Source organism: Mus musculus, chromosome 2 (genome assembly GCF_000001635.26).
Source record: "Mus musculus strain C57BL/6J chromosome 2, GRCm38.p6 C57BL/6J".
NCBI classification, from domain to species: Eukaryota; Metazoa; Chordata; class Mammalia; order Rodentia; family Muridae; genus Mus; species Mus musculus.
This window is the reverse complement of record NC_000068.7, coordinates 132,704,994-132,730,654: the sequence shown is the minus strand read 5'-3', so window position 1 is coordinate 132,730,654 and position 25,661 is coordinate 132,704,994. Positions and strand designations below refer to the sequence as shown.

Genomic DNA, 25,661 nt, shown 5'->3' with positions numbered 1-25,661 from the left:
GCCCTGGTTTTTAATGCTAAACGGTAACCCCAAATAACCATCGCACAAGCAGCAGTGAGGACCTGGAAGGCTGATAGCAGGGGGAAGAAGCAAGCGTCTGGTTCCAACACATCCCTAGTTAGTGCTTTGGCTTCAGGTCCTGCCTCCTTTCACAAAAGGAACACAACCTGAGTCCTCTTGCATGCACAAGAAGGGGGATTTGGGTGTCTAAGTTTGACAATGAAAAGCAGGATGCTTGGGTCTGCAGAGGTGTGTCTCCTCAGGTTCATATGTTGAAATCCTATCCCAAGGTGATGGTGCTACACGTGTGGCCTCTGGGAAGTGATTAAGTCAGAGGGGAGGAGTTTTTATGAGTGACATATTAGTGACTTTATAAAGGACAGCTTAGGCAGCCCTTTCCACTACGTAAGGAGTAGTAGGTACCATCTATGAGCCAGGTACCATGCCCTCATCACACACCAAATCTGCTGGCCCTGACCTTGGACTTGCCAGCCTCCAGAACTGTAAGCGACAGACTTCTTTTATTTACAAGCTATTTAGTCTATGGTATTTTGTTATAACCATCCAAACAGACTAAGGCATGCTGTGGAGCACATTCAACTGGTTTGGAGCAGACTTCTTCCCACAGGGTTAGAGGAGGATGGGCTGGAGTGAGGAAGAGAAAGCTACCTATGAACTCTAGGGACTTTGCTTTTTAGTTTTTGGATATGTTGAGGCACGGTTTCATGTAGTCCAGGTTAGCCGTGAACATACTATGTAGTCGAACCTAGCCTTGAACTCCTGACCTTTCTGCTGGACATGGCTTTCAACCATGTGACCTGAGTGCTGGTAGGCAGAGTTGGCAAGTCTGCAAACCTCAGGTTCACTGAGAAAGCCTGTCTCAAGGCAGCAATATGGTGGGCAATGGTGGGGGTTTTAAAAGCCTCCTCTGGCCTCCACATCTGTGTACACCTACACACTCATGTACATTAGCCAACACACACACACACACACACACACACAGCCTTTAAAACATACCTGAAGAGAAAAACTCAGAGGCAGAACTCTAAAAGACCCCTATATACCTCCTTCCTGCAGGAAACTGCTCCTGGAGAGGCCTCAGAGAAACTGAACATCTACTGCCTTCCTAACCAGAGTGCGGTAGCAACCTCAGGACCGCAAATACACCCTCGAGCAGGTACTATGATGCTTACAGAGCTAGAGGGATGGCATACAAATATTCCCTGTGGTTCTGTCTCCTTGGTGCCTAGGAATATCTCAGGTGGGGTTCCAAGAAGAGAAGACTGGGGGAGGATAGGCACAGTGACCCGGGCAGTGGCTAAGGGCTCTACACAGTGGAAATGATAAATGTGACAGTGCATGCTACTTCCCCTCTGCATTTTCTGAGAAACTCCTTGCTCCCTCATGCAGACCAAAGCACACAGCATCATACCACCTGGCGTTTAGATGACTCTGTTCATAATGCACAGTGACTAACAGCTAAGCATTTAAGCAGAGACAGTGACAATATCCCACTGCCCTAAACCAGAACAGAGCAGACTACACAATGCACCCCTTCAGGTTCAAGAGAGATAGCCCATCAGTGCTATGGGCTCCTTAGGGCTGCTCACACACTTCAGGAGGAGTCAGAGAGAAGGGTCTGGAAAGAAAGATCTGAGGGAGTCAAGGAAAGAGCCCCAAGGGCCCGAATTAGAATTGGTTTAAGAGCTCATTTCTAGGAGGCAAAAACAAGAGTTCAAATACAGTAGGTTGTGTGTGCCTGAGAGCACACAGGTTGGGAACTCCATGACAGCAGGGCGAGGCCACACTAGTCACACTATGGCAGCAGCTACCATGATTCCAAAAAACATGACAGTCACCACAACTACCCAGAAATCCAGGGAGAATCCGAAAAGGCAAATCTTTAGATCCAAGGTCAAGAAACCAGAAAGGATGAGGTTTTAAAAGGTGAAAGTTGTTGAGATGTGTATACACACATGCGCGCGCGCACACACACACACACACACACACACACACACACAAAGAGGAGTATATAGTATACATGCTTCCACTAAGGTAAGGAAGAAGAAAGGGTGTAAATCGTGATAGCAGAAGGTGGCACTTGGGAGAGGAAGTAGTCCAACAAGAAGAAAGGAGGACAGACGGGGGAAGGGACAGACAAGAAAGTTATGATGACATACATGTATGAAAATGTCACAATGAAACTCCTATTAACAAACAAGACACCGATATGGGATGAGGGCTATAGCCCAGTGGTTTCCCTGCATGGACAAGGTACAGGTCTGATGAAGCTACTGACTCCATGGCTGCTTCCAGGAAGACAGGAGACGAGACTTAGGAATGGAAACAGCAGCAGCAGCAGCACACCCTGTTCTGAAGAATTAGTCCTCCTGTTTTTCATCTATCTATCCATCTATCTATCTATCTATCTATCTATCTATCTATCTATCCATCTATCTATCCATCTATCTATCTATCTATCTATCATCTATCTATCTATCTATCTATCTATCATCTATCTATCTATCTATCATCTATCTATCCATCTATCTATCTATCTATCTATCTATCTATCTATCTATCATCTATCTATCTATCTATCTATCTATCTATCATCTATCTATCTATCATCTATCTATCTATCTATCATCTATCTATCTATCTATCTATCTATCATCTATCTATCTATCTATCATCTATCTATCTATCTATCTATCTATCTATCTATCTATCTATCATCTATCTATCTATCATCTATCTATCTATCATCTATCTATCTATCTATCTATCTATCTATCTATCTATCTATGAAGTGTGCATATTTCATGACCCTCATGTGGATGCGTAGTACAGCTGTGGGAGTCAGTTCTCTCCTTCCTCTGCATGGGCTCCTGAGTCCGAACCTTGGTCCTCAGGATTGACAGCAAGGACCACTGAACTACCTTGCCAATCCTGTCTTTTTCTTTTTTAATTTGGAAAATGTAATGGATACTAGCCAAGATAATCTCAAGAATGTAAGCAGCCAGGCAGTGGTGGTGCACCCCTTTCATTCAGGTGCTCTGGAAGCAGAGGAAGGTGGATCTCTGAATTTGAGGTCAACCTGGTCTACAGAGTGAGTTCCAGGGCAGCCAGGGCTACACAGAGAAACACTGCCTCAAAAATCAAACAAACAAGTAAAAAACAAACAAGCAAACAAACAAACAAAAGCATGTACCCAGTTGCTAGGAGCTAGAGTTCTGTATCATACTATGTTAAGACTCAAAATGCTTGCATTACAATGTTAACGAACCTCTTGTGTATGGAAGAAGGAAAATGGGGTTGGTGACATATAGAGTCCACTTTCCTCAAGATGCCTTTAAGAAACTACAGTTGGGGCCAGGTGGTGATGGCTCATACCTTTAATCCCAGGAAGGCAGAGGCAGGCAGATCTCTGACTTTGAGGTCAGCCTGGCCTATAGAGTGAGTTCTAAGATAGTCAGGGCTATATAGAGAAACCCTGTCTCAATACCCCTCCCACAAAGAAAACCTCAAACAAACAAATAGAAGAAGAGGAGGAAGAGAAAGAAGAAAAGAAAATAGAGTTGGGAGCTGGAGACATGACTCAGTGGGTAAGAGCACTGGCTACTCTTCCAGAGATCCTGAGTTCAAATCCCGCAACTACATGGTGGCTCACAACCATCTGTAATGAGATCTGATGCCTTTTCTGGTGTGTCTGAAGACAGCTACAGTGTACTTATATACAGTAAATAAATAAAATCTAAAAAAAAAAAGAAAGAAAGAAAGAAAGAAAATAGAGTTGGGTATATGTACAGGTCTGTAATTCCAGAACTCAGGAGGCAACAGTGAGAAGATTGTGAGTTTAAGGCTAGTCTGAACTACTTTGGAAACACACACACACACAGAGGGAGAGGAGGGAGGGGAAAGGAAGGAGAGAGAGAGAGAGAGAGAGAGAGAGAGAGAGAGAGAGAGAGAGAGAAAGAAACTATAGCACTGGTATAATAGGAATTGAAAAAGAAGAAAACCCAATACAACAGAGCATGAATTCCCCCACTGTGTAGAAAGATTATGGGTGTTTTTTTTTTCCCTCTTTGAGCTTTTGTATATTTCTTGCTCTTTTACAATGAACATGCAAACCAGAAAGCTTTGAAAGAGGGAGACTGATTGACTCACACAAAGAGGTTTCAAAGGGATTATTCAAATTACTATTATACATCACCACACAGCAGAATGGCAGGGCCAGCTCTTTCTTGCTCTGCCCTTGGGGCTAGCTCACCCACTCCCCTTAATACCTGGGCCAGCACCACTGTGCTGACCAGGCAAGGACTGAGCAAGGGCAGCAAAGAACCGCTGCCTAGTTCTTCAAAGTCAACAGTCAATCGCTTGTCAGAAGTTCAGACACCCACAATGCCTGACCTTGGGTAGAGAATGAGAAATGGAGTTGGATTCATTCTTGGGGTTCTCAAAGAGTCATATGGCCCCTTTTAGTTTAGGCAAAAAGTTCCATCTGGAGACACTGTAACCCCACTGAGTTAACATTAAATGGCCACTGAGCCACCACTGGAAATGGCTTTACCTTGTGACATAGCACAAAAGACCTGGAGTCAAGCACAGCTCTTCTTTAAATGACTGAAATGTCATATTTTCACATTGATTTTTTTAAAATTTCCATTAATCTATGAGATACATATATACAAAGTCACCATTTACTGGTTCCCATGAACTGAACACATCTAGAACAATTAGCTCGGAGGTAAGGAACTCCAGAAGCCCAGGTCTTCATCCTGCACCTTCTATTTATGGTCTTGTTAGCAGTTACAGCCATTCTAATACCCATCACCTACAGCTTTCTCAACAGTACTTTTATTTTCATTTCCTTGTGTGTATTTGTATGCCACGTGAGGAGGGGGGAGGTAGAGGTCAGAAGAGGTCATCGCAGTCCCTGGAGCTGGAGTCACAGGTGGCTGTGAGCCTCTCGATGTGAATGTTTGGAAAGGAACTTGGGTCCTCTGCAAGAGTAGCAGGTGCTCTTAACCCAGAGCGCTCGCTCCAGACTGTGGTCTTTTTGACTTATAAACAGGAAGTCACACAGAGTGGACTCTTTGGGTTCTGGGTTTTTTCACCTATCATTGGATTGTGGCAGTCATTCACACGTACTGTGACAACCTGTACATTTTCAGTGAAGAACCTACACTGTGAAGAACCACTGCTGACCGTCCATTCCAGTTGTGGCCACTTGGGTGGTTTCTGGTTAGCGTCAGCATTGGTGCTGCCGACCATCAGTGGGCGTAGGCTTGTTCCTTTCAGGGATGCACCTGGTAGTAGAAGTGCTCTGCTCTAGGGAACAACACAAGCTCAGCTTCGGAGGAGATACTGCACACAAGAGGGAGTTCTCTGTGAACTAAGGTCTGTCTGCACTCCTGTCTGCATCTTAACGATGGCATCTTATGCCAGGACTTGAGCAAATACAACCTTTCATCACATAGGATTGAAAGCACCAGAGTAGGGGGCTAGGGAGATGGCTCAGTGGTTAAGAGCATTGACTGCTCTTCTGAAGGTCCGGAGTTCAAATCCCAGCAACCACATGGTGGCTCACAACCATCCATAATGAGATCTGATGCCCTCTTCTGGTGCATCTGGAGACAGCTACAGTGAACTTAGATATAATAATAAATCAATCTACAAACAAACAAACAAACAAAAAGAAAGCACCACAGTGTGTACCTTAAAAGTGTTACCCGGAAGGCCTAGTGAGAGACCTGGCTTCATTTTCTGGAGTCTATGTGAAAGTAGGAAATGTGACCCCACAAAAACTGTCCTCTGACCTCCACAAGCATGTCATGTGTGTGTTCCCCTGTGCTCCACACGCCCACACCCACCTCAGCCCCACACGCAACACACAGCCACACACACTAAACAATAAATTAGTAAATAAATATTTTCAAACCGGGCACGGCGGCTCCTGCACATGGGAAGCTGACGTACAGAGACCACCAGGAGTCCAGAACCAGCTTGGACTACTGAGTTGCAGGTCAGCCTGGGCTAGAGCAAGATGCTGCCAAAACAAATAACAATATTCACAGATATTCCTTCAGCTTGTTTTTCCCTCCCGAAGAAGAGGCTATTTATCAAGAAGAGCAGGAGAGATAATTCTGTAGTTAAAAGTAAATCATATTACAGCAGACAAGCTGCTGAGTTACACACAGCACAATGAAACACAATTAAAACAAAACACAATTAAATCAAAATCAATCAAATGACCCACGCAAACCCAAGCACTGACTGGTAAGCTAACGAGAGAAATTGGACAAGATGGTGCCTTTAACCAGTGTCTGCTCCGACCGCCACCGTTCCAGCTTAGGTGGCCAGGCAGACAAGAGGCAATTAGTTGTCATAGTTGTCACAGATGCAGCAGAGCTAATCTTCCAGGTCATTAGGACCATCTGCTCACTTTATTCTTCCAGATTCTCACTTTGTATAATCCTCCTTAGTCCCTTCAACTTAATTGCCTGCTGCTTTTCTATTTGATCAGTATCTTTTCCTAGTATGCTCAGTTTATGAGCCTCACAGGGCTCTGTTATCTTAAAGTGCATGTTCAATTTCCTTCCCAGAGGCCTTTCCCAGAATATGAGACCTGGGGAGGAAATGACAGATGAAAAGATTATTGGGCCATGCAGGGCTTAAATAAATTGAGGTTCCAAGGATATGTTGCTGTTTCCTGTTTCCAAAGGCAATTTTTTTTCAGGTTATTAAACATCACTTGTGACCTTTAAAAAGAATTGCCCGTCATTAATAATAAAACCTGTTACAATAGTAAGTAATATAAAATGATGTCAATTCTCAGTAAGACGTAAAGCGTATTTGCATATATTCAAAATTAGTACATAGGCTTGATGTAGTCCAAATTATAACAGAGTATACTTTGCTTAGCATCACAAATTAAGAAACTACAGATAAAGCTGGGCACAGTGGCACACACCTTTAGTTCCAGCACTTGGGAGGCAGAGACAGTTGAATCTCTGAGTTCAAGGCTAGCCCCATCTACAGAGTGAGTATCATGACAGCCAGAGCTACCCAGAAAAACCCTGTCTCAAAAAAGAAACTATTACAATAGACACACGCTTACTGGTGGCTCCGTAGTATAGGTGCTTCTCAGGAAGCATGGTGACCTGAGTTCAATCCCTGGAGCCCACAGAAAGGTGAAAAGAGAGGACCAACTCCAAAAGTTGTCCTTTGACCTCCACACATGTGTCACAGAACACACATACATGCACACACACACACACATATATACACAGACATACACACACAGAGACAAACATATACACACAAAATAAAGAAAATACTTTAAAAAAAGATTTATTATTATTATTTTATATATATGAGTACACCATTTCTCTCTTCAGACACACCAGAAGAGGGCATCAGATTCCATTACAGATGGTTGTGAGCCTCCATGTGGTTGCTGGGGATTGAACTCAGGGCCTCTGGAAAAGCAGTTGGTGCTCTTAACTGCTGAGCCATCTCTCCAGCCCAAGAAAATACTTTTTTAAAAGACAAGAAATATCAATGAAAATACTTATGAATGAGTTGTTATGTTCCATATGCTGTTCTAAGACCTGGAGATTCCACAATGAGCAACATGAAAATGGCCTCTGCCCCGTGCCTTCTGGAAAGATGGATAGGGGACATGTAGAAATCAAATGTGGGTGTTAGGGAGGGAGACAAAGAATAGCCTGTTTACATAGGACATACAATATAGTTAGTAAGTGATTAAAAAAAATTGTCGGGACTCCACTGTTCACAGTGATCATTCTCAGCTAGTGAAGAGTACCTGCTATGTATGAACCTTCTTTAAGTTTGGAAAGACCACTGCACAGGTAACTTTTGGGCACCATAAGAGAATGTAGAGAAGTGTAGTTATCTGCCCATAAGTGGATGATCTAAGGTAGCAGTTCCCAGAAGGACCCGCAAGGTCCTAGCGAGGTCATAAAAAGTCATTCGGCTATCATGGTACCTGACTGAGGCAGGGAGAACTGCACACAAGGTGGCTTGGTTATTTCCAGCATTTCTCTCCACTAGGAAGGTAAGGAATTCCGGGAAAGGAACTGGGATGAAAGGTGAGGAGATGCAGAGGTCATGGTGTGGAGGTCATGTGGGTGAGCAGCCCATAGAACAGCAGAGTTGTAGAAGAGACACAAGTTTCCCCAAAACAATCTGGCTGCTTGTTATCTGTGCAGACCGTTAAAGTGAAGTCACCTGGGAGAGTCTTGCTCTCCTATATAAAGCCCACCTCAGAGACAAGAAATAACTGTACACAGGCAGCTGAGTAGCAGCCATGTTCAACTAACGACCGTAGCCAAGTAAACTGCTGGAGACACGAGGACAGAGGGCTCAAACTCATCCTTAGCTACACAGTGAGTTCAAGGCCAGCCTCAGCGGCATGAAATCCTCTGTCCAGACAGACAGCGAAGCAAAGGATGATTAGCTCTGGTATAAAACCATGGTTATGTTCCTAAGGAAATTCACAACATTAAGAAACATTAAAAGGGGTTGGAGAGATGACTCAGCAGTTAAGAGCAGTGACTGCTCTTCCAGAGGCCCTGAGTTCACTTCCCACCAACCATATGGTGGCTCACAGCCATCTGTAATGGAATCTGATATCCTCTTCTGGTGTGTGCCTGAAGACAGCTACAGTGTACTCATATAAATAAAAATAAGTGGATAATGTTTTTAAAGAGAAACATTAAAAATAGCTATCTAACATAGGAGAGGAGAGCTGAGGCTGTAGATAACACTGGGTATGTCTTCCTGTAGTAGGTCAACAGTGAAGAGTTGAATTGTGTCACTAGCCACAAATAATAAAGGGCTGGACCACAGGCGAACAAGCCGATCAGAAAGAATAACCTAGACAGCAAGAGAAAGTAACCTGTTGCCAGTTCACAGCCACAAACAGCACAGAAAATCCTCCTTGCTGCCAGCGGGCGGCTGGCCTCCTTCCTCACCCTCCTAGGTGTCCCCAGGCCATGGGTAGTCTTCTTTCCTCTAGTCCTGGGCTCGCTCTGGGTGCCCCTTCAAGTCCTAAGGGTGCAGAAAGTCCCCACTTAATAACAGCCAGTGCTCTCTATGCAAATTTCTGAAAGGCTAATTAGCAATTTGTTTAAGGTCTCCTGCAAAGATAAGATCGTGGAAACAGCACTCTGTTAAATGAGGACTGCATGTGATGTAACAGCCCCAGGGCACATCCCGCTACTTGTTTTAAATGGCACCGTGCCATCTTAACTCAGGCAGTCTTTGAACCCAGCCAATATGCCTATTAATATCAGAAATAACTTCCCCAGCAAGCACATCCTCTCCTTAAGGAGAAAGACAGGAAGGGAAAATGCTCCCTGGTCAGACCTATATCTTTCTCATTTGCACCATGGGCTGCCAAGTGTGCCAGCTCAGCCAAGACGGTAATGAGGAATCTAGTGATGAACTCTTAGAAGCATCGTCAGGGGCTTTTGCCTCCGAGAGAGCGTGAGATAACAGTGCTGGCTGCACTGATGGCCTGACCTAACGGTGCTGTCTCCTCAAATGCCCTCGTGCTGTGTCCCAGGCACAGAAGACAGGACTGGGGGGAATGGTCCATTCTGCATTGGTCACTCACTAGCAAAGGCAGGTTACCATGACTACAAGACCACTCAGCTTTTCTGTGTAAGAGGGCAGCTGGCAGGTTACACTTGTCAGTCAGTGATAACCCACACGTGCACTTTAACAGAAGCCAAGAAAAACAGGTGCATATGTTTTCATTTGTTTCAAAGGAATATGCCTTCCTTAGGTGCAAGACAAGGAGAGAATCGATGTGGAATTTTCCAAGGCAATGATTTAGGCAATCCATCTTGTGATTTGCAAGGAAGGCTAGGGTCTCCAGTGGTTACAGTGCCATCTACACAATCCACAAGAATCAAATCACTGCAGGTCTGAAAAAACAGTATCAATGCAAGGGTCCAGAAAGGCCAGTGACATTTCAGGATCCCAAAATAAGCCAGAGAAAGCAAACCTTAATGCCAATGGTTGAAAACTGGGCGTTTGCAGGTCAGGAGAGAGGCACAACAGCTAAGAGTGGTTCCTCCTCACCTCTGAGGGCTGGAGTCCAAATCCAGCACCACTAGCAGCTCACAGAAAACTAGACATTTTGCTGCTACATCGTTCCCGAAAGTCTCCCCTTTAAAATGCAACCTTGGCTAGGGTGGCGGCTCATGCTTCAATCCTGGCTTTTGAGCAGCAGAGACAGGCTGATCTCTGTGAGTTCTGAGCCAGTCTGATCTACATAGTGAGTTCCAGGACAGCCACGCTACAGAGTGAAACCCTGCCTAAAAAATAAATGAATAAACAAACAAACAAAGAAATGAAACAAAAGAGAGCTTTGTCTTCTGACGGCAAGGAGAGCATCCAGGAAGACTGCTTCTCAGCCTGTTGTTCCATACTGACTGTACTAGGCAGCTCAGTTTGCCGGGTGGGTCACCAGTTATGGCTGGTGGAAAAGTCAGGAGATATTTATATCTTGCTCTTTCTACCACAAGCACTAGTTCTAAGATAGTTTCCCTAGACACACTCTACCATGTGTCCTTTAACAAACAGCTAGACAGTATTTCCAGCCAAGGATGCCCCCTCACCACGTCTTCTCCTCTGGAACATGATCAGAGATGACATGTGCTCCTGAAAGCCGTGGCCCATTGAAGATATCTTACCCACTTCTTCATGGTCTTTGTTGTTTTGATTTCTTGAATAATGACAAGGCCCAGGAGCCATGTGATAAAAGGAACCTGGGTTCCCAAGGGGCAGTTTGGAGGAAAGCCCCCTTGCTGACCTGACCACTTGCCTAGGAGGTTTACACAGTCAAGGAAAAAAAATCTACTCTCTGCTTTAAAACAAACAAACAAACAAAACCCCAAAACTGGGATAGGACGTACTGGAGGGATGGCACAGTGGTTAAGAACATTTGTTGCTCTTCAGAGGGCCAGAGACCTGTTCCAAGCACCCATATTGAACAGCTCACAACTGCTTATAACTCTAGCTCCAGGGGAGCTAACACCTTCTTCTGGCCTCTGTGAATACTTTCATATACATGGCATTGATTCAAGCGTACACACATACACACACACACACTGAAGTACAATATTTAAATCCTATTCCTAGAAAATGTATTGTCTTAGTTCCTGTTCCATTGCTGTGAAAAAGCACCGTAACCAAGGGTTTCACTGGGAGCTTGGGAACACAGTTTCAAGGGTTAGTCCACGATCAAAATGGCAGGGAACATGGGCAATCCTGGCCCCGAAGCATTACCTGAGAGCTCACATCTGATCCACAAGTTGCAGGCAGAGTTAGTGAGAGACCTGCTGGGCATGGGCTCAAAACCCACCCCTCCTCCCCCAACAGGGACACACCTCCTAATCCTTTCCAACAGTTCCAATAACTGGAAACCATACGGGTCTATGGGGACCATTCTCATTCAAACTGCATTTTTATCAAGGAACAATAAAACATGCCATCTAGAAAAGCTTGCAATTGACAGCTCAGAATCTACTAACAGGGCTGGGGAGACAATTCAGTCAGCACTGGCTTGCCCTGCAGTCATGAGGACTTGATTATAATCCCCTGAACTCATTCCAAGATGCTGGGCATGAGTACACACTTGTAATCCCAGTGCCAGGAAGATTGAGACAGGAGGATTTCTGGGGCTCACTGGCCAGCCAACTTAGCTTAGATAAGTAAGCTCTAGGCCAACAAGAGACCCCATCTCAAAGGACTTGGACAATGTTTCTAAGAAGCTTGTCTATGGCTGTCTAATATGTCCACATACTTCTGCACAGAGGTATATACATACTCATCCACATACATGAATATACACATTCAATTTTTTAATCTACTATTTCTCTGGATGTACATTCTAGAAAAAAGACAAACTATGGGAACAGTAACAAGCAATGGTTGCAAGAGGCTGAAGTTGAGGGAGAGACAGGAAGGGTGAATTGTCAGAGGAATGATTTTCAAGGCCATAAAGCTATTCTGTATGACTTGGCTGTGTTCTGATGTGAAATACCCCTGAGGCCCCGTTGTCTAAAGGCCTGGTCCTCCACTGCTAGTCCAGGATGGTTGTGGGTACTTTAGGGTGAGACTTAGTTGGGAGAAACAGTTCCTAGGGGGAGTCACTGGCCTTGGAAGGTTGTCCTCGCCCCCAGCTCTCCTCTCTCTGCCCCACCCCCATTCTCTGGAGGATCAGCCTTCCCCATGGTGACCTGCTTTCAGAGAATCTAACCAAGCCCATGGGTCCAAGAAACCATGACAGAAACCTCACAGATCAGGAGCCACGATAAACCCTTCCTCATTTACGGTTTTTTTTTTTAATGAATATTTTTTCACAGTAACGAGAAAGCTAACCAACATAATAACACAGTGGTCAATAGAAATAAGTCTTCACGTGTCCAAGTCCAGAGGTTGTACCACACCTGGTGAACACACCTGTGACCTACGCACTTTTCTGACAGCAATCAGCGTGTCTCTGTGGTGGAGAGAACTGTGCATGTGTGAGATAGGATGTAGATGGGAAATCTCTGTGCTTCCAATTGCGTTATGAACTTAAAAATGCTTTTAAAAGGATGTGCTTTTATTCTTACATTTTATATTCATCGAATATGGAGAATAGACTAGTTACAGTCTTATGAAAGCTGTTAGGCTGCTAGAAAAGTTCATTCCTGGTCCCTTTATTTAAAACAGGCCTTTCCGTGATGGGAATGTCCTTCATGAGTCACCTAATATGGTGGTCACTCTTAGATCTGTGAAATGTGGTCCCCGTGACTTAGGGCCATGGATTTTAGAGTTAGCTGGCCTTATATAACTGGTGGTACCATATTGGATAGACTGCTCCAGAACCTCCTGGTTCTCCAGCTCCGAATGGAAACTGGATGACCCAAATTCTATTTCTGAGACCTGGCATACAGCACATCGTCTACATTTCCAATCTCTCATATCGGGAAAGAGGCACCATTTGGTACTGCAGCATCTTCTCTCCCAAATAAGCAAGTCTCCCTCCTGTGAACCCAGGGGAAGTGCTCCTACTTGCATATGACTAGAAATCTCCCCGTGCACATTGAAGTGGGATAAGATAAAATAATTATGCTTGTGGCTATTTAGGTATGTATGCATTTTAGAGGAAATTTCTTTAAATGCCGCCCAAATAACTCTACTGTTTAGTGGCACCACGGTAAACACGCTCCTGACATGGAGACACACAGAGGTCGTGGCAGGCAGTGGTAATGCTGCGCTTGGCAAAGGGCCCCGTGCTGACAATGTCTGTACTACAGAGTGAGTATTCTCTTACCAGTTGAGATATTTTTGAAACAGAAAATTTCAAAAGGTACAAAAATTAATACAGCATTAAAGTGAAGCAAAAACTTTCATATTATTTAAAGTATGGACTGTTCCATCACTGTGCACGCCATCCTTGCACAGGGGCCATCCTAATCTTCTCTGTGTCACTCCAATTTTAGTATAGGTGATGCCAAAGCACACACTAACTTAGCTAGTGAGCCAGCTAAGTGGGGTGGGAAACCTGCAGCCAGCCTGATGACCTGGCATCAAAACCCACACAGTGAAAGGTTAGACGAGACTTTCCTAAGCTGTCTTTGGAACACACACACACATTATGTATGGTAAGTTCAAAAAATTAGATTGCAGGTTTTTGTTAAGAAATATGAAAACACACAAATGTGAAAACTCGGGGCTGGGGAGATGCTGAGCAGTTAGGAGCACAGACTGCTCTCCCAGAGGTCCCATGCTCACAAAACCCACACTGGGTGGCTTATAACCTCAGCCGTGGGGAATCCAATGCCTCTTCTGGCCACTGTGGGTATAGAGGTACATGCAGGAAAACCTCCATATATAAAAAAGTAAACATTAAAAAGAAGGAGGATTCAAGGCCAGACAGGGATAGCTAAGACTCAAAAGCAAAACAAAAAACAATCACAACCCCTGAGTCAACCGATAGGGGCTGAGGAGGGAACTGAGGTGCGATGTTGGTGACAAGGAGGCAGAGAAGAGGATTATGTGACAAGAGCAGAGAACACTCACTGTGAGGGCTGGAGGCAGATGGGCCAGGTGGCAGGGGAGCAGAAAGCTGATTCTTTTTTCTCAGTAAATTGAGGAGGAATCAGAATACTAGGAAGCAGATAACACGACCTCCTAAACAACAGCCAGCCTCAGATTTGGACAGGAGGGGGCGCCAAAGCCCAGAGGGCAGCCAGGCCCACAGCCTGAGACCTGGTCAGGTCATAGCAACTTAGCAGCCTTGTGAGAGAACGAGTGGCCACATCTACAGAGATCAGTAGCAGTGGGGTCAGGCACCTCCACTTGCATGCCTCTGGCTTGGCAGGCTGCGGGACTCTGAGGATGGGAATTGCAGCTTCCCCATAGCAACGGATGATCCCATGTCTGTTGTTGCTGTCCCTGCCCTGGGAATTTCTCTTCCTTGGTGCACTGTCAGTGTTGGTCTCTATGGCTTACACAATATGGCAGAAGTGATGCCCCGGTGCACATGCTCATATTCTCTCTCTGTCCCTCTCCCTCTCTGTTTTATTTTGAGAACACTCTGATGCCCAAGAAAGGGGTTTCTGGAGAAGAACCAGAGATTTGAGCCTCTCAGAAGTAGGTTCTCCACCTCTGCCTAGGCTTCAACTTCCCCGCTGAGGCAGAAGCACCTGGCTAAGCTAAGCTAAGCCCTCCTGGGTTTCTTTCCTCCAAAACTGGGTGACGATCAACACGTGTCACTGTCGTCAGTTTGGTTTGGGGTAATTTCTTATTACTCCCCGTGGGTAGCCAAACTCCCTAGTCCTCCACGCTGAGTTCACTACAAAAATCTTCACCAAACCGTACCTTACAGGCTCGATGACAATGTCAATCACAGATGTCCATACAGCTTTTAAAGCCTCATAATTAGTATGTGTACAATGGGTAGATAGACCCACAATCAATTTCCTCAGCGGATGGAACTCAGACGGTGAAAGGTTTTTCAAAAGACTATAAATAGCCATGACATCATCCGGCAACTCAGCAGCACACCAGGCTGGCTTCTCCCTCGCTAGGCTCTTTGTCCAAATTACTCCTGGAGATGAAAGGAAGACCAGGCTAAAGCTGGCTGGAGTGGAGCTTCTGCTGTGAGAAGGTGGAGCCTGCAGGCTAAGCCATCAGACCAAAGGTGACAGAAGTAAGCTTGTGCTAAGCTTGTAGAACCAGCAGGCCACTATCACATAAAATTCTCCACGCTTTATTTTATAAACTTGCTTATGTTTTTTTTCTTTTATTTTGCTTTTAAAATTCTTTTCAAGTAAAAACAGCTTCTATTATGAATATTTTATTATGTTTTATTATTCATCTCCCAAATGGGAAAGGCTGCCTTTACCTTAGACTTCATCCCCAGGAGACAGCACAGGGCCTGGCATAAGCGCTCACTAAGGTCAGCTAAATGAAGACACTGAGTTTGTCCAGTGGGCCAGTCAAAAAACACCCGTTGAATGACTTTGCATCGCAAAAGCTGCCAAGTCTATAAAACTTAACATGATCTATACTTACATGTGCTTACATGGACTCACCCCAACATCTATGGTTTGTGGCTTTCTGGTGTTTTTTATTAAATTTGAGTTTAAAAAATTATTATTATTATTTTTTAAGATAGGGTTTCTCTATGTAGACCCAGCTGGCCTTGAATTTATACAGAGATTCGCCTGCCTCTGCCTCCTGAGTACTGGGATTAAAGGCGTATGCCACCAAGCCCAGCCTAAATTCTGACTTTTAAAAGTCACAGCACCTGTGCAAACACTTTACAAAGAGAGCATTCAGCTACACAAAACCTCACAAGCCCTCATCTCACATTCGCTACTTTTCTGTCACTTTAAACCACAGGGGTTTAAACAGCGCTATAGTTCCTGAGGCACCCGAGGTCAAGAAGGGGTCACTGGATGCTTACCATACTCCGTGAGGTCAAAGTGATGACCAAGATAGACACTGGTTAAGCAAAACTGGGTTTGCAAAGAATCACCTTCAATATCGTCAACTTCTATAATCAGAATAAGTTTGCTTTAAAATTGGTGTGTATAGACTTTAAAACTGGAAGAAAATAATAGAGTCCCTGTCAGGAAGGGGTGCAGCTTTAGGAAAGAACGCATGGATGACCGATCAAGTCAGGAACGGTGAGCGCAGAAACTGGTGCGCAGTACGCAGGCGCACAGCTGTGTTCTGTGGCTGGTTCAGAGGACGCTCTGTTGCTCTGTCGCGCTCTGTCTGGGTCTCCGCACAGAAAGCTTTGCCTCTGAACCCTCTGTTCCCTGATCTGTAAGATACTGTCATGAGGGTCCTCCTTTGGAAGAGGAGGAAGATTACATGAGACAATACATTGTCCTTAGGCTACAAGAGCAATTTTGAGGTCAGGCTTGGCTACGTGACACCTTCTCTCTCTCTCTTTTATTTTTCAGAAGAAATGTTCTTCTCATTTATTTCCATGTGAGGATTAAGCATGGAGCATTACCTTCTGGTATAAGAATTGATCTATTTCCCTATTTGGAAGCCCCCCCACCCCGACCCCTTACTCTATTCATTCATATTCTCTCTCTCTCTCTCTCTCTCTCTCTCTCTCTCTCTCTCTCTCTCTCTCTCTCTCCCTCTCTCTCTCTCTCTCTCTCTCTCTCTCTCATTAGATATTTTGTTAATTTACATTTCAAATGTTATCCCCTTTCCTGGTTTCCCCTCTGAAAACTCCCTATCCCCTCCTCCCCTCCCCCTGCTCCCCAATCCACCCACTCTCTCTTCCTGGCCCTGGCATTCCCCTATACTGGGGCATAGAACCTTCACAGGACCAAGGGCCTCTCCTCCCATTGATGACCCATTAGGCCATTCTCTGCTACATATGCAGCTAGAGCCACGAGTCCCACCATGTGTTTTCATTGGTTGATGGATAGGGAGCTCTGGGGATACTGGTTAGTTCCTATTGTTGTTCCTCCTAGGGATACACATTCCCGGGGCTGGAGGGTGGCTCAGCGGTGATGAGCACTTGCTGTTCCAGCTGAGGACCAGCGTTCAGTTTCCAGCACCCACAGCACAACCATCTCTAACTCCAGTCCCAGGAGATCAGTGGCCACGTGCACTTACTTTCTCCTTTTACACAGAAAACTGGCATCTTAGTCTCAGAACTCACTTGATAAGCAAAAGAATTGGTCCCCTCCCATCTCTAATGCTGTTTATGAACTGATCCCCCATCTCTAATACTGTTTATGGATTGGTCTTCCTATCTCTAATTCTGCTTTTCTTTTCCTCATAACACATCTGATACACATCTTTGTTTAATTATCTATTTCCCTCTTCCATGTAGAATCTGAAAAGCTTCTGTCCGGGATGGCTTGAATTCTTATTTTATCCACTATCTCCCCTGTGCTGTGTACAGAACCTGAAGCCTCATTGATGCACAATAGCATTTCTTTTCTTTCCCTTTCTTTCTTTTCTTTTTTCTTTTTTTTTTCTTCGAGACAGTTTCTCTGTGTAGCCCTGGCTGTCCTGGAACTCACTCTGTAGACCAGGCTGGCCTCGAACTCAGAAATCCACCTGCCTCTGCCTCCCAAGTGCTGGGATTAAAGGCATGCGCCACCACGCCTGGCTTCACAATAGCATTTCTTAACAACTGGATGAACATTTACTACACTGTGAGAAACCCAGTCATGGTCTGGAGAGATGACTCAGCAGTTAAGAGCACTGACTGCTCTTCCAGAGGTCCTGAGTTCAATTCCCAGCAACCACATGGTGGCTCACAACCATCTGTTATGGGATCTGATGCCCTCTTCTGCTGTGTCTGAGGGCAGCTACACTGTACTCATATATATATATATATATATATATATATATATATATATATATGATAAATAAATCTTAAGAAAAAAAAAAAAGAAACCCAGTCATCAGGGGTCAGGTACAAGCTCCAATATAATATGAAAAGAACTCAGTACATTAGCAAGAAATACTGTCCGGTGATAGTAATTCACACACAAAGCCAAAGCTCACTAGCCCAGTAGCCAGTTTTATAAAGCAGGGAGACCATGTTACTGAGTATTTCAGATCTAACAAAATGACCCATAAAACTTTATAGAAAGCCCTTGGGGGTGGGAGGGAGGGACAGCCTTGGCTGTCTTCCAGAGTCCACTCAACACTGACTGTTCAAAGACTTCTAGACTCGACTGTATGCATTGACCCTGAGCAACAGTTATCAATACTTTTTTACATCCTCCGCCTTTGCTAATAAGCAACCAGCACAAGAAGCAGCTCAATACAATCCGCTCCCTCAGCACCCCTCCAGCAGCTCAATGTGCTGGCTCCCTCGGAAGCCCTCCAGGCGCTGGCCTGTAGACAGGTGCTCGCCAGCCAGCAGCGAGAGAGAAGAGCGGGGACTACAGAAGGCTGATTTTTATTTTGGGATTTTTTAATTTTAGATATGCAAATATAAATTCTTCCAGAAATAGTGAGAGGTTTGTGAGGAGAGTGATGTTTTCTTAGAAAATAAAAATATTACAGCACTCTATATAGATCTTTAAATTAAAAAAAAAAAACAAAGTTAGCTGTGCATTGTCTCACTTAATCCTCATAGCAACTATGTAAGCATCAGTATCATTCTACAGAGGAGAAAAGTATGGGTGAGAATCATCTACCATGGGGCACAGGCAAAGGGAGGCAAGAGAATTTAATTCAAGCTCCCAGACATAATCCATTTATCAGTTATTCTATTGTTAGTGAGATATCAGCTCAGCATCAGTACCCTCAGTGTCAGAGATACCAGCTCAGCACCAGTACCCTCAGTGTTAGAGACATCAGCTCAGCATCAGTACCCTCAGTGTCAGAGATATCAGCTCAGCACCAGTACCCTCAATGTCAGAGATAACAACTCAGCATCAGTACCCTCAGTCTCAGAGATACCAGCTCAGCATCAGTACCCTCAGTGTCAGAGACATCAGCTCAGCATCAGTACCCTCAGTCTCAGAGATACCAGCTCAGCATCAGTACCCTCAGTGTCAGAGACATCAGCTCAGCATCAGTACCCTCAGTGTCAGAGATATCAGCTCAGCATCAGTACCCTCAGTGTCAGAGATATCAGCTCAGCATCAGTACCCTCAGTGTCAGAGATATCAGCTCAGCATCAGTACCCTCAGTGTCAGAGACATCAGCTCAGCATCAGTACCCTCAGTGTCAGAGATAACAACTCAGCATCAGTACCCTCAGTGTCAGAGATATCAGCTCAGTATCAGTACCCTCAGTGTCAGAGACATCAGCTCAGCATCAGTACCCTCAGTGTCAGAGATAACAACTCAGCATCAGTACCCTCAATGTCAGAGAAGATTGTTTGCAGGAGGAACTTACAATGGCTTTTGTCCAGTTTTTGACACTTCAGTTTGTGACAAGAAGCCTTTAAAAAGAGTGTTCTAGTCAGTTTGTGTCAGCTGGACACATGCCAGGGTCATCCAGGAAGAGGTAAATTTCATGAGAAAACACCTCCCTCAGATAGACCTATGGGCAAGCAGGTGAGACAGTTTCTTGATTTATGATTATGTGGTAGTTCTTGTTAATGACTAATGTGGGATGGTCTCCACCATTACATTACTTACCTCTTGGCCCTGGAAAGCATAAGAGAGCAAGCAGGCTGAGCAAGCCATGAGGAGCAAGCCCGTGAGCAGCACTCCTCCATGGCCTCTGATTCTGCTCTTGCCTTTAGTGCCTGCCCTGACTCCCTCAGAGGTGCAGTGTGACTTGGAAGTTGTAACAAACCCAGGAGATGAAACAACCCCTTTCCTCTCCAGGCTGTTTTCAGTCCTGGTGTTTATCACAGCAACAGAGACAGTAACTAGGACAGAGAGCACATGATTTCTATGTGGTTAGGTCAGGCCTCCACTCCCTTGTCCTGTGACCTGCTGAGATCACAGGAGGAACATACTCTGAGAGTAAGGGGAACTATGAAGACCTCTGTCCCTAAACTGTCACAGAGACCACGGGCTGGGGCACTTCTCTAAGTTCTGATCTCTAGGTCTTTAATTAGAGGAGAATAGGCCCTTTACAGCGCCCTTCCTGCTTTGTGCATGCATCAGAGCTCAGTGTTTATCCAGGTTACAATGTGTGCAAATGAACCGATGCTGACTGACTCCTGCTGAAGCGGCAATGGTGGCTGGAGCAATCTTTCATTAAGTTGGACCTGCTTGGGGTTGGATGTCCAGATTCAACGTATAAGATGGTCTTAAGTGCCAGGACAGCTGCAGAGCTAGCCCAGTATTTGACGATAGACAGGTAAAGGATATGTGTCTGGTGCTCTAAGGCACAAGCTGAACAGAACATCTGTATGTGGCCACTGCCAACCTCTCCTGACTCCCAGAACACCTCTGCAGTGGCCATGATGCAGTAGTTTCTGACTTAACACTCAGCACAGACTTGCAAATGCCCCCATTCAGATGCACATGCAAAATAATGAAAAATAATCCCATAGCTCCCCAGAGGTCCTGCAGCTACTTACAGCACCTATCTGCTAACTGCCATCCAGCCCAGTGTCCTTTCCTCCACCACAGCATTGTGGGTCTCAGGTTCCCTTAGTCACACTGCATCTAGGGCAGCCCCTTACTGAACTTTTCACAAAAGCACAGTACAGACAAAAATAGTCAACTAGCAAACAAAAACCCACAAACAACAACAACAAAAAAAAAACAAAAACAAAGCCAGAGTGACAGTGAGGCCTCTGTGAAGGGCAGCGACTCTTTGGCGGGAAAGCCACCCTGAACACTGAAGAACCTCTACCCACCAGAGGCCAGTAGGACCCTCCAGGTTCTAACAGTCTTAAGTACTGTGTCCCGCTGTGCCTGCTGGGAGGTGAGACTGCCCCTAGCTGAGTTACCTTCACAGCCCACAAGGCTGTGGTAAAATGTAGGGTCACAGAGGAAACCACCCCTCTCAGCTGCTGAGGGTCAGTGCACTCACCGGGCCAGTCCCTGTGGTAGAACAGCAGTGCAGTCAGGGGCAAGTTGGACTATGGTATTGGAGGCCGCCGCGACCTTACCTGATGCTGCTACTTGGCTATCTCACCGTAAAGCTGGGATATAAAGGAAAATAGGGAACTTAGCTGTGAGCTCAGGGTAAGTTCAGTTCTAAGACTTTCCTTAATGACACCATATAGACAGGATGCTCTCAGGAATGACTCTAAATTGTGGGTCTCAGGTTTCCTAGTGCTGTGACCATTAATACAGTTCCTCATGTCTCGGCGACCCCCAACATAACACTGTTTAGTTGCTACTCCCTAACTGTAATTTTGCTACTGCTGTGAACTGTAATGTAGACATCTGATCTGCAGGGCATCTGATCTGTGGCCCCCGAAGGGCTGGAGAACCACAGGTTGAGAACTGCTGCTCTAAACCTTGGCTCATGTTCATTTCACGGACCTGCGTGGGTTTCCTACTTTCGTACAAACATGTACAACCAGATCCTTTCTATTTAGCCACACGATTCAGTAACTTTCAAAAGCTGCCATCACTTATAAATCACTTACAGATACAATTTTGGAAAGAGAAGTTGGCCCAGCACTTCTCGCCTCCTCCTAGGAGACGTTCCTCTTGCACCTCCACCTCTGCCAGCGCCACCGAGTGTGCCACAGCAACTCAAAAAAACAAAACAAAAAGCCACCCTGAAGTTCCTGTGTGGGGTGTTAATTTGATGTTCTAAAACAAAATTCCCACCAAGATTAGCTCCTAACAAAACTGAATTCTAAATACACACACATGTGGGATATGTATGTGTTCGTGTGTGTGTACATGAATGTGCATGTGGGTACACATTTGCATCCATGTAAAAGCCATTGTTCCCCAGCCTACTTTATCTTTATTATTTTTAGGTGTGTGTGTATGTCTAGGAGCACTGGGCTGTGTGAACAGGTGCCCAGGGGGCCAGAATGGGCAGCCTATTTGGAGCTGGAGTTCCAGGTTCTGACTGACCAGCATGGGGCACCTGGGAACTGACTCCAGTCCTCTGCAAGAGCAGCAAGCGTTCTTAAATGCTAAACCATCTCTCCTGCCCCATACCTATGATTTGTGACAACGGCTCTAATCAAATGTGGAGCTCAACAATTCTGCTAAGCTGGCTGGCTAATGAGCTCCCAGGATCCACCTATGAGCCCCACCCACCTCAGCACCGGGATGACAACCGTTCAACTGCAGCTTTCATCTGGGTACTGGGGATCAGAACTCAGGCTCTCTCACCCTGCAGGCACTTTACTGAGTGGGCCATCTCCCTAGTGCTACCCCTCCCTTTTTTTGAGATAACTCATTCTATAGTCTAGGCAGACTTAGAACTCAGGGCAATCCTCCTGTTTCAGCTTTTCAAGTGCTTTTACAAAAACCAATCAACCAAATAAACAAAACTATGTTTATAGCACATTTTTCAGAAGATATTTTTGGATAAAATCTGCTAAACTGGTATACTGGCTAGTTTTGTGTCAACTTGTCACAGCTGGAGTTATCACAGAGAAAGGAGCTTCAGTTGAGGAAATGCCTCCATGAGATCCAGCTGTAAGGCATTTTCTCAATTAGTGATCAAGGGGGAAAGGCCCCTTGTGGGTGGGACCATCTCTGGGCTGGTAGTTTTGGTTCTATAAGAGAGCAGGCTGAGCAAGCCAGGGGAGGCAAGCCAGTAAGGAATATCCCTCCATGGCTCTGCATCAGCTCCTGCTTTCTGACCTGCCTGAGTTCCAGTCCTGACTTCCTTGGTGATGAACAGCAGTATGGAAGTGTAAGCCAAATAAACCCTTTCCTCCCCAACTTGCTTCTTGGTCATGATGATTGTGCAGGAATAGAAACCGTGACTGAGACAACTGGTGATACCTGACATCTGGCAACAGAGCTTTCAGGTTTGACTCTATCAATGGAAACATTTATTCACCGAACGTATTGACTGAGATGCATGTATGAGGAGATCCAAGACGGTCAGTGACAGTGAAAAACTGGACAACCAAACATCCATCCATCCCGTATTACTCATCACATCAGATAAATCATGGTCAAACACACACTGCAATGCTGCGCAGCCATGGAAACAGGAGCCCTCTGCATGCACTAGTGTGACAAGATGCCCTGCCTTGGTAAATGAGAAGCATGCGGTGGAACCCTCTCTTCCTGGCAGTACTCACACCCAGAACTTCACACATGCTAGCTGAGCCCCCTCCCACCAAGCACACCTCAGGGCTACCCCCATGTGCTTTTAAAACCTGATGTGCTTGCCGTCCGTGCATCTAAACACTTGGGTACCTGGATGTATTTGTTTGGATGAATACACTCACAGGTGCAGGGATGCAGCTGAAAGGACTTACAAAGTTGCTCACAGAGACGCTTTATAGGAGATGCTTTGGGTAAATCCGAATGATTTCATACATTTCACACAGAACTTGCTATGTACATGCAGACTAGCTGGCTTTGAACTTGTGCAGTTCCCTGTGGCTACGGGGGCTGGGATTATATGCATTGCCACCATATCTGGCCTTATGTTTGATTTTATATTTTGCTGTAATATTTACTTTTATTTCTATTTTTTTTAAAGAAAGAAGTAAAACATTATTATTAAAAACTTCTGTGGGACTAGAGCTGGCTCAGTGGTTAAGAGCATTGGCTGCTCTTGCCTGAGTTTGGTTTCCAGGACTCAAAGAGTGGCTCACAACCATCTCTAACTCTAGTTATAGGGAATCCAATACCCTTCTCTGTCCTCTGAGGGCACTAGGCACGCACATAGTGTATATACATTCATGTAGAAAAAAATCATAAATACATATATGAATTTTTGTATACACACACACACACACACACACACACATAACAAAATAAACCAAACCTAAAACACATGCACACACAAAGCTGCCAGGCGTAGTGGCTCCCACCTGTAATCCCAGTACTTGGGGGCAGGCCTGAAGCAGGGAGATTGCAGTGAATTTAAGGCCAGCTTGAACTATCTAGTGAGATTCCATCTAAACACAAACAGGGCTGTTGAGATAGCCCAGTAGATAAATAAAGTCTGATAACCTTTTTGATCCCTGGACCCACATGTTGGAGAGAGAGAAATGACTCCTATGATTTGCATCTGACCTCAGTGTGCACATCTCACCCCACACATTAAACAAGCAAACCAACAAATGTATTTTAAAAGCAAACAAAATAAACTAACTTGGGCTGGCAATAGAGCTCAGTGGCACCGTGCCTGCCTAGCATGCGTAAGACCTTGGATTGGATTCCAAGCAAACACACCACATACACACACACATACACACACACACACACACACACACACACACACACACACACACCAAACAAAACCAGACTAACTTTATCACAAATGCTATAACTATCATGCCTACACCAAAGTAAAGGCCTCTCTCCTAAACCTAGCAGAAGTCATTCTATAATAGAAAGACTTTAGATATGTTCTTATACAGCTTATTGTCTGAATGCATTTCTACCTTTTAAGGAAGCATAAAGAGCTTGCTTGCTCTCTCTCTCTCTCTCTCTGTGTGTGTGTGTCTCTCTCTCTCCTTCCAAGTACAAGTTCCTCCTTCTCCCCCTCCTCTTCCTCTTCCTCTCCTTTCTGTCTGTTGTTTTTGTGGTGCTGGGAATCAAAGCCCGGGACCCACACACATGCCAGGCAAGGACTGTGCTGCTGAGTTGCTCCCCAGCAACCGTGGAAGCACGTGGCCTGAGGCCTGAGCTACATCCCCTAAGGGAACGTGAAGGGGCATCCTTCCAACCAACACTGTTAAAATTATCCCTGGAACCTCAACTTGGGACAATCAGGAACATCCTACAGAAACAGCATAGAAGAACTGGAATGTAGAGTATTTTCAGAAGTCAGGAATGTGTATTACACTTCCAAATTTAATTTTAAAGTTGTTATTTTTCAAGATTGTGTCTCACTACGTAGGTTTGGCTGCCCTGAACCAAATTTAACTAAACACACACACAAAAAAAAAGTGACATCACTTTGCCAACTTAAAATCATAATTCAATATAACGACCATGGCCAAGAGTTGTCCACAGCCCAACACAGGAGGGCACACAAAGCAAAGGCCAGGAAGAGGCTCAGCCCTGCAGAGCTCCAACTCAACGTGGTGAGTGCCATCCTGGCACCAGGCCAGCAGCCAAGAAATCTTCTGGCTAATGTAACCATGAATGAAACAATTCAAGGAAGAAAAATAGAAAGGCTTGAAGACCATTTACTATAAAGTACAAAACTCGAGTCTTTAAAGACACCGTGCCATCTTACTAGAGAGGGTAGAGAAAGGCTGACAGCTATCACGACCACCACCCTCTGCTTTCCCTGACCCTACATTTCCCAGTTCATACCCACTGGACACACAAAAACAAAGACTTGTACATAAATAGGAAATATTGGTGTCTTGGCTGATCCGCACACTATAATCAGGCAAGATGGCTGAAGTCAACTTTCCCGTAGTCACTCTGCAGTGATGCAGGAATGCTGTCAGAAGCAGATGAGAGTACCTGGGAGCCAGCATGGTGGCTCATGCTAGCACTCAGCAGGCATAGGCAGGAGGATTACAGCAAATTCAAGGCCAGTTTCTGCTA

At 45.1% G+C, this 25,661-nt stretch overlaps 1 protein-coding gene, 1 long non-coding RNA gene and 1 other non-coding gene across 9 annotated transcripts in view; 1 reads left to right on the top strand and 2 right to left on the bottom strand.

The window, feature by feature from the left end:
- The window catches only part of Shld1 (shieldin complex subunit 1), a 64,125-nt gene that overhangs the window by 20,401 nt on the left and 18,063 nt on the right, over nt 1-25,661 (bottom strand). The window lies entirely within an intron of this gene.
- Gm52525 lies at nt 388-24,636 on the top strand. Its single transcript, XR_003953907.1, has 3 exons — nt 388-503; nt 1,078-1,177; nt 21,935-24,636. It is a non-coding gene; the product is annotated as a predicted gene, 52525 (long non-coding RNA).
- Nucleotides 13,447-13,551, bottom strand: Gm22245. Its single transcript, XR_003954153.1, has one exon. It is a non-coding gene; the product is annotated as a U6 spliceosomal RNA (small nuclear RNA).